Source organism: Hemicordylus capensis, chromosome 6 (assembly GCF_027244095.1).
Source record: "Hemicordylus capensis ecotype Gifberg chromosome 6, rHemCap1.1.pri, whole genome shotgun sequence".
Lineage (NCBI taxonomy): Eukaryota > Metazoa > Chordata > Lepidosauria > Squamata > Cordylidae > Hemicordylus > Hemicordylus capensis.
In genome coordinates this window covers 111,613,875-111,631,098 of record NC_069662.1, presented here as the reverse complement: position 1 = coordinate 111,631,098, position 17,224 = coordinate 111,613,875, and the positions used below count along the sequence as shown (strand labels likewise).

The following is a 17,224-nucleotide window of genomic DNA, read 5'->3' as shown; positions in this document are numbered from 1 at the left end:
CCGGGGGGGGGCGGGGCGCTGCGTGTCCGAGCCAGTCCCCTGTCTCACGAGCTGGCTCAACTGCTATATTTGTAAAAGGGAATCCAGCAAGGATTCCCCTTTACAAATAAAGGGCTGTCTCTTTGTTTTTCCATCTAAAAATCACCACTGTGCGGCAGAATGGTGGCAGCGGCTGCAGCAGCAGAGGTGGCAGCAGCGACTCCTTTCACCCTCCGCCTGCCTCCCAGCTGCGGGTCATTTCAGGTGCAGAGGCCCGAAATGGGCCACAGTAGGCCCGGGCTGTCATTTAGGAGGCAGGCAGGAGTATGGAGGGTGGAAGGAACCCAGGTAGGAGGAGCCCTCGCTGCTGCTGCCGCCGCCGCCGCCATCCCAGGGATGGTGCTGGTGAAAGCACCTTCCACCCTCCCGCCTGCCTGTCTCTCACCCAAATGACATCCCAGACCTGCTTGTGCATGCAGAGAGAGGCCTGAAATGGCCCACGGCTGGCTAGGACTCTCATTTGGGAGGGAGGCAGGTGGGAAGGTGGAAGGAGTCCCTGCCACGGCCGCCATCCCCGCCGCTGTGGCTGCCCCCACCATCCCACCACACAGTGATCATTTTTAAATGTAAAAACAAAGAGATAACTTTCCGCCCCCCCACTACTGCAGCCCTTTTCTTGTAAAGGGGAATCCTTGCCAGAATCTCCTTTACAAGTATAGCCGTAGAGCCCAGGACTGGGCTGGGCTCGGTCAAGCCTGAGCTGCCCAGGGCAGTTCAAATCCAGTCCGATTTGAGCTGTACGGGGCCAGCCAGTTTCATGCACATCCCTACAGCACTGGTGCAGCAGTGCCAGACATTCAGACTAAAACTGTCGAAAGGAGTCCCAGTGGGTTTCAGAGGGGAGGGGAGGGGAGAGGAGATCATAAAAATTGTCCCCTTCTCAATCATGTGATAAGGCAACTATAGTGATAATGCAACTATAGTCTGGATATCAGACCCAATTTTGATTGCTGTTGAGTTAACACCTGTTACTGTAAATTACTTTAGAGTAATTTTCTCTACAGAATTACAAATAGCATCTTGTGTCAAAAGTTACAAATACAGGCTGGCATCTTTACTGTTATGGTTGCACTCAGCGTTGAGTATGTATAAAAGCAGGCAGCTGTGTATGTAAGCCAGTTGCTTACTGACTCAGACCAAGTAAAATCTGTTTGTTTTGTATTCTGACTCCATCTCATTTATTTCTATATGTTTGCAGGGTGCAAACACAACATGGTGTCAGAAGTAGGATGGAGGCAGGATACAAAACAAGTACACTTTACTTGGTCTGAGTCAGTAGGCAACGGGCTTACATACATGGCTGCCTGCTTTTATGCCTACTCAGTGTTGCTGTAACTTTACACATGAGTAGTTCTCAAACACACTAGTACTAATATAATCACTGCATCCTCACAGCCAGACGCTTCCCCACTTCCACAGCATATGTGGAGGAGAGGAGCCATTTTTATTGATTTCCCCTGCTTCTGGAAGTGCCTTCCAAAAATATGTACCTGAGGGTTGTGCAGGCCACAGGGATATATTTTTGGAAGGCACAAAGCACTTCCAGAGACAGGGAAGATCCACAAAAATCCCTTTCTCCCCACGTGTGCTAAGGAAGTGGGGAAGCCTCCAAGTGCATAAGAGCAGCCAGCTGCTACATCCTTGCTCTGTCAGTCAGGATGGCAGCCACTGTGAATCCATGGACATCAGATATTTTTTAAAAATCTGCGTGAAATTACATTTCAGCATGCTATACTATATACCATCTCTTGGGAAGCACTGCTTCTATTCCTTATATTTTGCTATGGATTTTTGTCTGGAATAATTTGGCATGGTTTTTTGCCTCTTTTGGTTGCTGAGCATGTGTGCTAAGTGTAATATATATCACACTGTCTGAACAACTAGAGTAGAGAAAAGCAGCAGTGGACAAGGTCAAAGAACAAGTGTGGGGGGGATCAGTTACAGTTAACTAGTGTAGCAGTCCATCTCCTCTAAAGAATACTGGGGAAGTAAATGATTACCTAAGAGAGCGTCTTCTTCGTTATGAGCCCCACCGCCCATTGAGGTAATCTGAGGAGGTCCGTCTCCAGTTACCGTCAGCTTGTTTGGTGGCTACACAGAGACGGGCCTTCTCGGACACTGCCCTGAGATTGTGGAATGCGCTCCCTGCTGAGATACGATCCTCCCCATCTCTGGCAATTTTCAAAAAACACCTGAAAACTCTTCTTTTCACCCAAACTTTCTCAGCTTCCTAAATTGTGAGGGTTTTAATTTCTGGTTTATTTAAAATTAAAATTCAAAACCCGATTTCGGGGGTTTTAATTACTGTAATTGTTTAATTGTTGTTTTAAAATGTTTTTAAATTGTTAATTTTTGTATTGTTTTTTAATTTGTTATAGCTCTTTACTGTTTTAGTGGTGTGTTTTAATTGTAAACGGTCCTGAGCCATTTTGGAAGGGCAGTATACAAATCAAATCAAATCAAATCAATAAATAAATTAGTTCCTATAGGGAAACATTCTAAAATCTGAAAATGTTTCCCATCATAGAGGCAGGACTGCTGCACTTTCAATAAAAATCTGGCTACTTACATCAAGGCTACATAGGACCATCAGAGGAATAATCTGAAAGTATTAGCACAAGAGGTCTAATATGTAAAATTGAGCACTCACACTTGTGCAAGAGCACAGCACTTGCACAATGCACCAGTGCTATTTTAGACACCCATAGCAGCATGGTGGTGCAGAACTGCCCATGGCGCACTGCACATCATGTCGGTTATTAACTCCTCTGTGACCATTTGCTTGTAGCATGTTGTAGTGCTATTTGGACCCAAATGCCTTGAGTTTTGCTGTTTGGCATGCACTGTCCTTTTCCCAAAGTGATGTTGATCTTCCACAGCTATTGCTCTGCTTTAACAATATCAAGTTTGGCAATTCAAACTTCCTTAGGCAACATTTTTTAAAAACTTCTGAAAGAAAACAATGTTACTTAACTTTCTTCTGCTAGTTCTTCCAAATTTCTTTTCCTTTAGCCCAAGCTTACTGTCTTTCCTTCAGCAGCCGGGTGAGCAGTTCTCCTTTATGGCTTTTTAAGTAGCAGACCTTATGGCAAAATTGCACATTCAGAGTCTTGAGAGAAACTGATGTCTGTAGCCTGTTCTGAAGATGTAAATTGATTTGAGCAGTTATTAGCCTTATTAGACAATCTGAAGCACTATTGGCCTCAGAAACCACAGTGTGCTCATTGCGTTTGTATTGGCAAAAGTCATATTTGCCAATACAAATCTAGAGTGTTTCATGGTATTAAAAAGAGTTATGAGTCTTATTGCTCAGACAACTGTGATTGACATTGGGTTATGTTGACCCTAGTACTCCAGCTATATTATAAAACTGGATTATTCTCAGAAGACTCCTACAACCTCAAGGCCACATACACCCAAATCCCCAGTAATAACAAGTGCAAGCCATGCTTATAAAAATCAATATACAGAGATAGTCTAAGCACATTTCTCTTCAAATCCCTCAGAATGGGGAATTAAAGTAATTAAAAGTAATCTTGATGATAAAGAAAGAAATATGTCAATGAAAGGGACAGTTTACAGCCTAAGAAACTTTTACTCAGTCAGACATTAAATGCTTTACTCAGCAGGATGTATTTACTAATTGCCCACAGCCAAAGAATTGGCTGGGTGTGTCAAATCAGTATGCAAAATTAAGACACTCCCCTCCGCCAATGCCTTCTTGACTTCATTGTCCCCATAGAATTGCCAAGCCACAATGCTGCAATCGCAGATGACAGGAGGTCAGTTTTATGCAGTTCTTAAACCTCTAACCCTATTACTCTTCATTCCTTGGCCTATAGCGCTGAGTTCTTCAAACCTCCCTTCATTGATAATTTCCTTCATGCTAATAATTTCCAAATGCAGGAAATCCCGGTGAAACTCTGGTTCCACCTGGAGAGCAACCCAAAGTTTTGCTCTCCAAATTCCACTCTGAATCCTCATGTGGTAGTGAGTTTCGCCACTCCAACCCAAGGTTAACAGCCACCTGAGTTACACGCCAATGCGGAACTGCAGGCTCGGCTGTCTGAAACTGGAGTTGAGGGAGAAAGCTTCTCCCTCTCTCTGGCTGTCATTGGCTGTGCTGGCTGTCCTTCATGCAAGAAGGAAGCCCTCACGGCCAGTTCCCCCTCCTCTCTGCAGTCTCCCTGACTGCAGAGAGCCTCCTCTCCATTACGTCCAGATGCAGAGAGGAGAGCGGAGGTGACTGGGTTGCAGAACTGCAGCTCCATTGGACCCACAGTTCTGCATTACATGTGAATAAGGCCAGAGTGAATCTCTGTTCCTGTGCACACCATACACTCATATGAGTGTTCAACATAATGTCTGAATAGAGCTCTTGTCTTTCTCTCTCTGCACTTTTCTCACATTACTTTTTGTTCCCTCAGGCATACAGCTTTTCGTTTTCTAAGCACTCTAAGTTTTCTTCACAGCTCCCTAATCCATGCCCCTCTATGTACCTCAGTTTCTTGTCCCCTCTGCTCTTTTTCTCACACTTCCTTCTATTTCACCTACACTTTACTCGGGATCCTTTTTCTCAGATCATTGCTTATCTGTAGACTTTCAGACATATTATCTGTGGGCTCTCTGCTTCTTACCTTTTCAGTCTCCTATGATTTATCCCTGCAGTACTAGTCCTAGTCCTGCCCTTCAAAACTATTCCTGTATATCCCTGGGCCTAGGTGAAGTTTTAAATCCCAACCAAACTGATAGCCTTCCCTTCATTCACAGAAGATGGACTGCAAATATTCTAACAGCTTTCTTGCCTAAAACAACCAAATATTTGTGAACATTCCTAGCCCTCACACCAACTCAACCAATTTATCTCACAGGGTTGTTGAAAGGTAAAGTGGGAAGGGTAAGAACTACAGGTGAAACTCGGAAAATTAGAATATTGTGCAAAAGTCCATTAATTTCAGTAATGCAAATTAAAAGGTGAAACTGATATATGAGACAGACGCATTACATGCAAAGTGAGATAAGTCAAGCCTTAATTTGTTATAATTGTGATGATCATGGCGTACAGCTCATGAAAACCCCAAATCCACAATCTCAGAAAATTAGAATATTACATGGAACCAAGAAGACAAGGATTGAAGAATAGAACAATATCGGACCTCTGAAAAGTATAAGCATGCATATGTATTCAGTACTTGGTTTGGGCCCCTTTTGCAGCAATTACTGCCTCAATGCGGCGTGGCATGGATGCTATCAGCCTGTGGCACTGATGAGGTATTATGGAAGACCAGGATGCTTCATTAGCGGCCTCCAGCAATTCTGCATTGTTTGGTCTCATGTCTCTCATCCTTCTCTTGGCAATGCCCCATAGATTCTCTATGGGGTCAGGTCAGGCGAGTTTGCTGGCCAGTCAAGCACAGTACACTGTATACTTTTCAGAGGTCCGATTCTAATTTTCCGAGTTTCACCTGTATGCTGTCTCAAGTTCTTTGGAGAAGGCCAGAATATAAATAAACAGATAAAATGTCAGGGGTTTTATCACCACAAGGGCAATACAATACAGACAATGCCTTCACAAAATGTAATATTAAAACTGGTCCTTTAGATACAATTCTGTTGTCTTCCAGAGGATACCAATTCTGTCCTGTTTGCTGCTTTCCAAATTTCAGAGAGCAACAATATGCTATATTATAGTTTGGGAGTTTGTTGAACAGAAGCCAAACAAAATGAGATTGGACCAGATTGTACAGAAAACCTGACTGTTGTAATGTTGTTGTATATTGTTTCACACTTGATAATACTGTTTAGAAAATAAAAAGTGTTAGAACTTCAAATGAACAGATGAATTGGCAAGCTTAATTTGGCGAGTGGGAGAGTGTCCTATTATCCAGTGGCTAGTGCCAGCCCATTTGTATTAAATTCTGATCATTTTATTATTGGTTCTGGTTATTACCTTTAAAGCCCTGAACGGCTTGGGTCCGGGCTATCTTAGAGAGTGCTATATGATCCCCATTACATGTTGAGGTCAACTGGAGAGGTCCATCTCCAGTTACCACCAGTTCGTCTCATGGTGAATCAGAGGCGGGCCTTCTCTGTAGCGGCTCCTGGCCTATAGAATGCACTCCCAGCAGATATCTGCAGTTTAGGCTCGCTGTTGGCCTTTAAGGGAGCCCTAAAGACTTACTTGTTTGGCCTAGCCTTCCAAGGTTTTAAAATTGTTTTTAAGTATTTTAATTGGTTTTAAATTGTGTTTAAATTGTTTTTATATTGTTTTAAGTAGTGTGTTTTAAATGTTTGTTTTTATGTTTTTTAAACTAGTTGTACACCTCCCAAAGCCTCTGATTGGGGCGGTTTATAAGTGTAATAAATAAATAAATAAATAAATAAATAAATAAATAAATTTATTTTTTGATGCATTTTAGGCTAACCTACAGCCCCAAAATAGAAATACTATGGAGCTAGAAAGTCCATTTCTATCAGCCTTTCTTGGCAAATTACATTAAGTTGAAACAGTTTATTTTAAATTTATAAACATTATTTGAAGCACATTCCTTTCATTTTTAATTAACCATGTACTGCTTTCGTTAACCATGTATTTACTTGTATTAGCTTTACCTGTGCAGAGCATTTGTGCACTAGTACTTGTTTGCTGCCTTCACTCCCTGCCACTGCCCCTCTCACTTCAGAGATCTCTCCACCCTCACCTGAGCTGCACTCCTGCTCCTGCTCCTCCATCCCATTGCTTCCATCCACCTCACCCCTTCTGGTTACTCCTTAATCCTTTTACTCCATCCCCTCACCCCTCTTGGTCGCGGCTGCAGCATTGCTGGCACCTATTGGCCAAGCTGCACCCCCCTATCCCCAGCGACCTCCTCTCCCTCACCTGAGCCCCACAGGAGGAGCAGCAACAGCAGCAGTTGGCCTACCTCCCTGCTGCCACTGCCATGGCCACTCATTCCCCTCGGCCACTGACAGGCTCGGGCCCTAGCCCTTTCTTCTTTCTCTCTACTCCACTCGCTCTTCCCCTCTGTCTTTCTCCCCCCCCTTCTTGAGTTAACCAATCTTGTTTATCTTGTTTCCTCATCTAATTCACACAACAGCAGCCACCTTCTCCTGAAGGGGCTCTTTCCTCCCCCATGACCCCTCTCTTCGCAGACCTCTGCCCACTATCCTTTTATATATATAGATTTCTGTCCTCTACAATCAAGAACATCTTCCGGTCAATAACAATTGCATTCCATCTGACCTTAACCATCACAGGCTCCTCCTCCCTATCTGCATATGGAATCCCCACTGCCCAATCACCATGGTGCTTCTGCTCTCACAGGCTCCCACTCCCTATTTGCATATGGAATCCCCCCTGCCTAATCAGGTGCTTCTGTTTGTGAACTCTTGTGAGAGCTGCCATGCACAGGATTAGCCATGGGTACACCTTGATTGAGTGCTTGATTAAGTGCTGTCAAGTTGGTGTTGACTCTTAGCAACCACATAGATAGATTTTCTCCAGGATTATCTCTCTTCAACTTGGCCTTTACAAACTCTCAGTGGTGCATTCATTGCTGTCGTAATCGAGTCCATCCACCTTGCTGCTGGTCATCCTCTTCTTCTCTTTCCTTCAACATTCCCCAGCGTTATAGACTTCTCAAGGATGCTGAGTCTTCTCATAATGTGTCCGAAGTACACCTTAGAGAATTATATATATAGATAAATGTGCTAGATACAGAAAATAGTATTGTAGTACATCTGAGATTATTATTCTTCCCCAAAATACCTCTCCAAAAGAACCTTATTCATTTTGTAACTTAACATGCCTGTTCACAACCATGCAAACACAAAGTATAACAAAGACCAGAACAAAAACAGATAGAAGAAACAAATAAAAAGTTTTTTTTAAAAAAAGAAAAAGAAAAAGTGGGGCAGGGGGAGGAAGGATTTTTTAAAATCCAAAATGTACATTTCTTAAAGTCCAAACATTCTCCTTAGAACATAGGTCAGAACACAAGATATGTTTGCATGAGGATACCACTGAAAATAACTCATCGGCTACTTCACCATATTTGGAAGAATCCCCATATAAATCAAAACCAGTGACCTAGTTCAGTTATCACAGCAATCATAGATTGATATTCTGGTTTGCCAACTGTGGTTTAGACAATAACAGTTTCCTTTATTCTGATTCAATAGGAAACAGTGGTCTGTTCCAAACCAATAATAGAAGCTCCCATGTCTTTCCCTGGCATGTGAAGGAAGAGGGAAAGGAAGAGACAAACAAACCTGAGACTTAAGCCTGCTCATTTTTGCCGTGAAGTATTGTTTGATGTGACATGGGCCCTTGCAAAGATTCTCTGCTAGAAACATGGAGTAGAGGCATTGTATTCCCAGCCCCAATGAAGACAGGACAGAATGGAGGCTGCAAGGACCCAATTGGCCCACCTCCTTCTTTCATTGATCAACCCCTGTCACATGGAGAGACAGGCAAGATGGTGCCTGTGCCTGCCTCATGTGTCGGGGGCACATCCCCTCCCCACCGCCTCATCCTGCTGCTGCGGTGGTGGGGACCGGCATTAAGAGACTCACAATGTGATTGTCCCAAACACAGTGGGAATCAGTCACCATTAAGAGAAATTTACAGCATCCCTATTGGAAAGGTAATATTTGCTTGACTCAAATTCCATTAAGGCATGAATTTAAGACCATTTCTGTGTAAGAAGGAAAGGAATTTTAGGAACTGCAATTCCTGCCCTAGCTATTTAGCCCAGTAACCATAATTGTGTGCTATAATATGAGCAATAAATGGAATATCTAGTCTATTAACAAGTGTGTTAAGGGCTTTCCATGTTCACTAAAGTTCCAAATACTGGGAAATTGCAATATGGTAACTATATCTAATTGAGCTAATATCAAAGTGGTTTTATTCTAATAATATTTTATTATAAAATCACTATTTGAACTAAAATGTAATATCTAGTTTATTAAAATATTTCTTCATTGTTTAGTTATGGAGATTTGTCTAGCCTCTTGGCTCTTGAAGGCAACAGTTGTTCAATCTAGCATTTCCTTAGAGAGGAGACAGAATTAAGGCTGTTTTTAACTATGTCTAGGATCCTTACTGATTACATTTGGAAGCAGAATCTTTTCTTCCTGGTGTGCTTTCTCTCAGTCTGCTGCTTTCAGCTGTCTTTCCAGGATATCCACCAGCCTTATTCTTCTCCATGGCAGCTGGAAACTACTTTTTATTCAGCATCCATCTGGGTTGTCCTCTCCCTTCACCCGGCCTTCTGTTTGTTTTTTATCCCTTGGCTGGTCAACAAGCAGCAACTGGTCACATTTCCAAATGGCCGTCGTTTTAAAAAGAGAATGCCACATGGAGTGACAGCTAGTTGGAATGCATCAGTGACTCATCAAGTACTGCTAAGACCCTGAGAAAAGAACTGGACAAATCTGAGGGCTGAACCACACTAATTGATCATGTAATTGAGCCCTTCATTTGATATGAGTGTGAGGATAGGGTTCCTTTAAGAGATGTCTGGGATGAACAAGCAGACAGGGGTTGAAGGTCAAGGGGTGGGAACACAGCAGAAGAGAGCAAACGGAAAAATCTGACTTTTGGAGACTGTTAAAAATGTATTTTTTGTTGGAATATGATAATTTTCCAACAGTTTCTACAAAAAACAAAGGAGATCACACTGAACTTGGGTGAGTTTTTCTCACTCAGTCACTCCAGCTTTTCATGCTTTTGCAATTGAGTAGACGATGCCAATCTAGGTCCAGCTCAATATGGTGTGGGTAGCAGGACCTATTAAAACACAGGGCCATACCTGCTGCAAGTAGGAAACACATACTTGCCAATAGAAAAACCATGCTTGCCAATAGGGTTTCATTGGACAGAATGGAGACCTGGTTGGATGAGCTGGGTGGGGTTGGTCTCTCTCAGCTCTGTCATCCCAATTTCCAGATCATGCAACAATCCCACCTCGAGGGTCGGAGAGGGGGCATTGCAGGCATCTATCGAGAGATCCTCCCTATTTCTAGGTGCCCAGTCAGGCAATCTCAGAATTTTGAGTGGTTGTCCTTGAGGGTGGGCGTCCAAGATAGGCTGGGGATTCTGCTGGTGTACCAACCACCTCGATGCACTTCAGTCTCCCTACCTGAGCTTGGGGGCGAGGTCTCATAGGTCGCCTTGGGTTCCCCCAAGCTTATTGTTTGGGGGGATTTCAATGTCCACACTGAGCCCCCCCCCCACTTGTAGGTGCAGCTCAGGATTTCATGGCCTCCATGGCAACCATGGGCCTGTCTCAGTTGGTATCGGGCCCTACCCACGTGGCAGGACATACTCTGCATCTGGTTTTTGCCGACCGGGGAATAAATGATCTGGAGGTGGGGGAATTTGAGATAACTCCCTTGTCATGGACAGATAATCATCTGGTGGGGTTTATTTTGACTGGTCTGTCTGCCCTCTGCAAGGGTGGTGGACCAATTAGGATGGTCTGCCCTCGGAGGCTTATGGATCCACTTGGATTCCAGACTGCCGTCAGGGAGTTTCCAGTGTCCACTGCTGGTGACCTTGTCAAGGCCCTGGTTGATCTCTGGAATGGAGAGATGGCCTGGGCTATTGACACGGTTGCTCCTAAATGCCCTCTCCGGCTTGGTGGAGTTTGATCTACTCCTTGGTTTTCCTCGGCGCTTAAGGCGATAAAACAACTAGGGCGATGAAACAACTCGGGCGACGGCTGGAACGACGCTGGAGGAAGAGTCGTGATGAATCCGACCGGACACGAGCTAGAGCCCATTTTAGGGACTACTCCATGGCAGTGGGGGTGGCGAAGAAATGTTTTTTCTCTGCCTCCATTGCATCTGCTCAGTGCAGACCAGCAGAGCTATTCCGTGTAGCAAAGACATTGCTGCACACATCCTCGCAGGTAATGGAAGAGGAATCATCTACAGCCCACTGTGATCAGTTTGCGTATCACTTTGCGGATAAAGTCACTCGCATCCATGCCGATTTGGACTCCAGAGTTTTGGCAGTTCCGGCAGCCGTGCCTCTGGTACCATCTGGTTTCATTGTGTTGGATACTTTTCAGTTGGTGTGGCCTGAGGATGTGGACAAGATCTTGGGCAGTGTGTGGGCAACATCGTGTGCTCTTGACCCTTGCCCTTCATGGCTAATAAAAGCTGCCAGGGAGGGTACAGGTAGATGGTTGGAGGTGGTTATTAATGCCTCATTAAGGGAAGGCAGGATGCCATTATGCCTCAAGGAGGCGGTGGTAAGACCAGTATTAAAAAAGTCTTCCCTTGATCGCTCCAACTCGGACAACTATAGACCGGTCTCTAACCTGCCCCTTTTGGGCAAGGTGATAGAGCGTGTGATGGCGTCCCAGCTGCAGAGGGTCTTGGGTGATACGGATTATCTGGACCTTTTTCAATCTGGCTTCCGACCCGGATATGGGACTGAGACTGCCTTGGTCACTCTAGTGGATGACCTACGCCGGGAACTAGACAGGGGGAGTACGTCCCTGTTGGTTCTGTTGGACCTCTCGGCGGCGTTCGATACAATCGACCATGGTATCCTTCTGGGCTGCCTCTCGAGTATGGGGATCGGAGGTACTGAGCTGCAGTGGTTCTGGTCCTTTCTTGGGGGAAGGGTCCAGAAGGTGGTGCTGGGGGACTACTGCTCAGCTCCGTGGCCATCGGTCTGTGGGGTCCCGCAGGGTTCAGTCTTGTCCTCCATGCTGTTTAACATCTACATGAAACCGCTGGGAGAGGTCATCCAGGGACTTGGACTGAGTTGTCAACAATATGCGGATGACACTCAGCTGTATCTCTCCTTGTCACCTGATCCTAGGGAGGTGGTGGATGTCCTGAATCGGGGGCTGGAGGTGGTGATGTGGGATATGGGCTAATAAACTGAAATTGAATCCAGACAAGATGGAGGTATTTCTGGTCAGTAGGAGAGCCAATCGAGATGAGGAGATTTTACTGGTTCTGTATGGGGTTGCACTCCCCTTGAAAGAGCAAGTACCCAGCTTAGGGGTACTACTGGACCCAGCTCTGCTTTAGGAAGCTCAGGCAGAGGCGGTGGCCAGGGGTGCCTTTGTATGGCTTTGGCTAGTGCGCCAGCTGTGTCCCTTTCTCAAGAAGGCAGATCTGGCCACGGTTACCCATGCCTTACTCACGTCACAGCTGGATTACTGTAATGCGCTCTACATGGGACTGTCCTTGAAGAATATCCGGAAACTACAGCTAGTGCAAAATGCGGCAGCTAGGGTTTTATCTGGAGCTGCCCGGTGGGAGCACATCACACCCATTCTGAAAGAGCTGCACTGGCTGCCAGTTCATTTCCAGATCCAATTCAAGGTGCTGGTATTGACCTTTAAAGCCCTTAACGGTTTGGGCCCAGGATACTTGAAGGACTGCCTGCTCCCAAGGGTTGCTGCCCACTTGACGAGGTCATCTGAGGGGGCTCTGCTCTGGGTGCCAACAATGAGGGAGGCTAGTTGTCGTGCACTCAGGACAGAGCCTTCTCTGTTGCTGCCCGCAGACTTTGGAATGCTCTCCCGGTGAGTATCCACTCCTGTCTCCATCACAGTTTTTAGAAAGCATGTCAAATTATGGCTTTTTACCCAGGCTTTTATATGATTGTCTATGCTGCTGCTTCTTGTATTTTGTACTGTTTTTATGCTTGTATTTTAATTTTTAATTTTTAAAAATCATATTTGTTTATATATTTTTTAGCTCAATGTTTTAATGTCTTTTTTATAATCTTGTTTTTAAATTTTATTGTGAGCCACCTTGGGATTTTCTTAATGAAAGGCAGAGTATAAATTTAACTTAACAATAAATAAATAAATAAAATGTGTCAACAGTGGAGAATAGAATAACCACTCCTGCCTATAAGGGAGCATGGAACACTTCCTGAGCCAATGGAGGAAACCATCCTTACCAACAGGGAGCAATAGAAAAACACACACACACACCCATAAGGAATAATAAGCATGGGCTTATTATTCTACAGTAGTGCCTGGTAGTAGTGCATGTGTAACCTCAACCTTTTAGTTGAGCCTGCGTGGTGTAGTGGTTAGAGTGCTGGACTAGGACCGGGGAGACCCGAGTTCAAACCCCCATTCAGCCATGATACTTTCTGGGTGACTCTGGGCCAGTCACTTCTCTCTCAGTCTAACCTACTTCACAGAGTTGTTGTGAGGAGAAACCTAAGTATGTAGTACACCGCTCTGGGCTCCTTGGAAGAAGAGTGAGATATAAAATGTAATAATAAGAAGAATAGTTACTGTGCTCTACCAATGCTGGCAGCTGCACTGTCTGCAAACAATCTTATTTTCTTTCTTTTAGTCTATCAGCCCTAATTTCCCAGAGCCAAAGAGGTTGTTCACATGACTACAAGGGGCTGTGGTGAAGGCAGAAACCTACCTGCCTCCCACCAGACAACCATTTGCCCATTAGGGCTCCACCATTCATGTGTCCACACAATCAGCATGGTGGCAAGCCCAGTGGCGATCGGGGGGGGGGGGGAGCATGCAAGGGCTGCCAGGCATCCCACAATGTGCCATACAAGCGGAGTGGTGCATTGGGGAAATTCTGCACTGCCTGGCCACTCCTTCCCCCAACTCTATTTTAAAGATGGCTGCCAGCAGCCCAGGAGCAGCAGCCAACAGCATGGAGCCCCAGATGACCAGAGAGTGAGGCACAGGGTGCGCGCTTGTCCTCCTGCCTCACTTTAAACCTGAGTAGCCAATTAGGGCTACCCAGGGGAGGCACGGAAGGATCAGGAATGATCCGAGGCCCAGACAACCAGCCCTACCTGGGCTAGCCCTGTCCTACCCAGGTAGGGCTGGTCATGAGAATGGGCTCAATACATTTTGGCCTTTCTTTCAGCTCTTTTTGGGGAGATGTAAGTGGGAGACCCGAAGACCTCAGGGCCTTAAGCCACCAATGAGATTGATTTCCTCCCAGCAACTGTATTCCTAGCTCTGTGAATCTGAGAACACCCTCTTTTATTGGTTCTAAGGATCACTCCAACCTACTTCAACCTGATTTAGTGAAGTCACATTGCTCTCTCACACATTATTCCCTCTCCTTCTGATAAACTGCTGCCAGCCCTGTCTGTTCCTTCCTGGTTAAACTGGCCTAGAAAGACTGGAAGATGTAAGTGCTCCCACTGTAGAGTTTTTGTAGCTTAAGAGTTTTACCTCTAGATGGGGTTAGTACTTAGTAGTCTAACTTACTTGGGTTGCTGAGCATGCTCAGTGTGTTTCTTCAGTTTGTGAGCTGTGAGCCACAAGATGGATGCTGCCTGAAGTGTGTGCTCTTGTGAACTCCTTTGTTAATAAAAACAACACTTTTTGGACTCGACGTGGTGGCTATATATTACACTCACAAATTAGGCCTGTAGGGCTAAAAGCCAATTTGAAAATTTTTATTCCATATATTCCTCTTCATTTCCTCTACTGCTGATCCTTGTTCCTAAACTTGTAATAAAACCTTTTTAAAAAAAAAAAAAAAATTGTGTGTGCTAGTAGTCAGTGAGCCCTTTCTCATTACCAGTTAGAAAGGGCAAGAGGGTTAGCAGGGAGGAAGCCTCAAAATGCTTACCTCCCCACAGATGAGCTGGTCCTTCCCTCTGGGTGGGCGGATGGCCTGCCCAGACGATTACTGGCTGCTGCCAGCTGCTCCGAGGGTCAGGGTGCCGGACACTTCGTCCTACATTGCCCTGCCCCCTGGAGCTCCCATAATGCACCTCACAAGTGTGCGGTGCATTATGGAGATCCCCTCCTCCCCTCCCTGGAGCTGGCCAGGAGCTCTACAAGCAGCCACGGCTCTCCTAACCTCATTTTAGAGGGAGGCTCCGTAGGTGGGTTTGCCGCTACAGTGATCAGGCCTGATCCCGGCGGTACACTTGTGTGTGCAAAATGGGCTGGGCTTCTGTTGGGGACACCCTGACCCCAATATTTAAACCCAGAATTACCAATCCAGAATTGTGTAGAATTTGGGCCTGTGTCTGAATTCCATTTTATTAAGGAATCAATTAATGCCTGAATTCAGATGAACTGACCAGTGCATGACACCCAGACCTCATGACTGCCTGATAAATGATTTGAGAAGGCAGGGGCAATCTAGCATTGTGTATCAGTGCTTGTGAAACTCACAAGAGACACAATGGGTCTTGCTTGATTGCCTGTCTTACACTGCTAAGATTAACATGCTTTCATATAATCCCCTTCCTCCGCTGGAAAGGATCTTTCTGCCTTAGTCAAATGTATTGATTAACTAGCCTTGGAAAGCTACTCTGTGAAGAGCAGACACAGCTGAGAAGGTGAGCAAGCTTTTCTAAACATCTAGCCTTTCCCCCTTCAAACAAACTAACAGAAAGAGGGGAGATTTGCAGGGGCTGTTTCTCTTTAAGGGGTAGGTCTTAGTTTCTCTCTCTCTCTCTCTCTCTCTCTCTCTGAGTGTGGGTTAGGGTTAAGGTTAGGATTCCCCAGGATTTCTCAGAGCCAGGAGTTGATAGGGTTCCAAATTCCAGTGTTTACTTACCTGCTTGGAGGGGGTGGAGTCAGCTAGGGCTGGGAGAGGCCCCACATTCCTTTCCTTTCCTTTGACTCACATCCTGTGTGTCAGTTGGAAGGCTGCTCTACAAAATAGGTGAAGGCCTGAGAGCATAGCAAACAGGACATAGGAGTTTTGCAGGAGTTTAGCGGGAAGTGTGTGGGGGAGTTTGGATCACAAGGAGCCTGGTGGAGAAGAGACCGTAAGTACATATCCCTCCCTCGTTTCCCTCATATTCTTGGGAAAGGCTGTTTGGACAGTTAAATAGCTGACCTATCCTTCAGCAGCTGAGACCTATCCTTCTAATAAACAGATAATAAACTACTTACAATAAACTATCTCTAAATACTGAAAACAGCCAACAAGATAGTATGAAGATAGAAAGTCAGCAGGGGAAGGGGCACTTCCCAGTGTATTGCACAGAGTGCCACATGTATGACTATTTGCCCCATAGGCAGAAGTCATGGGTGTGTGCTCAGTGCAAGGAGCTCCTGGCCTTCAGGGAACAAATCCGTTCCCTTGAGACCAAGGTGGCAGATCTGGAGAAGCTCAGAGAGACAGAGAGGCATGTGGATGAGACCTTCAGGGCTGTGATAGAGACATCCCACTCCAGGGCTGGTAGCTCCTCTGCTGTCAGGGAGAATTAAAGTCTTGGGCAAGGAGGACATCAGTCTGAGGAAGAGGGAAATGCTCCTTTAGAAGGGACCCCTTCCGTGGATGATGAACCCATATCCTCTCCCACGGGGGATACTCCTCTGGGGGGTGGGGGCCTCCTTGTAGTTGGTGATTTGATCATTAGAGGGATAGAGAGATGGGTTTGTGACCCGCATGTTGACCGCACGGTGACTTGCCTGCCTGGTGCAAAGGTTGCGGACATTACACAGCATCTAGACAGGCTCCTAGGCAGTGCTGGGGAGGAGACAGCTGTCATGGTGGACGTTGGCACCAACGATGTGGGGAAATGTAGTTGGGAGGTCCTGGAAGTCAAATTTAGGCTGATAGGTAGTGTATTGAAGTCCATGACCCCCAAGGTAGCATTCTCAGAAATGCTACCTGTTCCATGCGCAGGTACAGTGACACAGGCAGAGCTGAGGGGTTTCAATGCGTGGATGAGACGTTGGTGCCGGGAGGAGGGGTTTAGATTTGTTAGGCACTGGGACACATTTTGGGGCAAGCAAGGCCTGTACAAAAGGGATGGGCTGCACTTGAACCAAGATGGAACCAGACTGCTGGTGCTTAAAATCAAAAAGGTTGCAGAGCAGCTTTTAAAATGACACCTGGGGAACAGCCGATGGGAGCTGGGCAGTATCCCGTTTGGCAAAAGCCATCCCTTAAAGTGCGAGGGTGTAATGAATTCAGATAAAAGAGAAGGGGACAGTGCAGAACCGCATAAAGAGTGGACAGGAGCCTGTGCCAGCAGGTCAAAGAGTAATAAGAATAGCATACTTCAGGGGAAAGATTAAGAGTATAGGTGCTTATATGCCAATGCCAGAAGCTTCCGAGCCAAGATGGGTGAGCTGGAGTGCTTGGTTGCTAACGCAGAAATAGATATAGTGGGCATAACAGAAACATGGTGGAACAGTGAGAACCAGTGGGACACAGTCATCCCTGGGTATAAACTCTATAG

At 45.6% G+C, this 17,224-nt stretch overlaps 1 long non-coding RNA gene across 1 annotated transcript; it reads right to left on the bottom strand.

Annotated features, from left to right (window-relative positions):
* Nucleotides 1–6,420: 6,420 nt before the first annotated feature.
* Nucleotides 6,421–14,156, bottom strand: LOC128331595 (uncharacterized). Its single transcript, XR_008310361.1, has 2 exons — nucleotides 14,076–14,156; nucleotides 6,421–7,719 (listed from the first exon to the last, which is right to left on the bottom strand). It is a non-coding gene; the product is annotated as an uncharacterized LOC128331595 (long non-coding RNA).
* Between the last annotated feature and the right edge of the window lie 3,068 nt (nucleotides 14,157–17,224).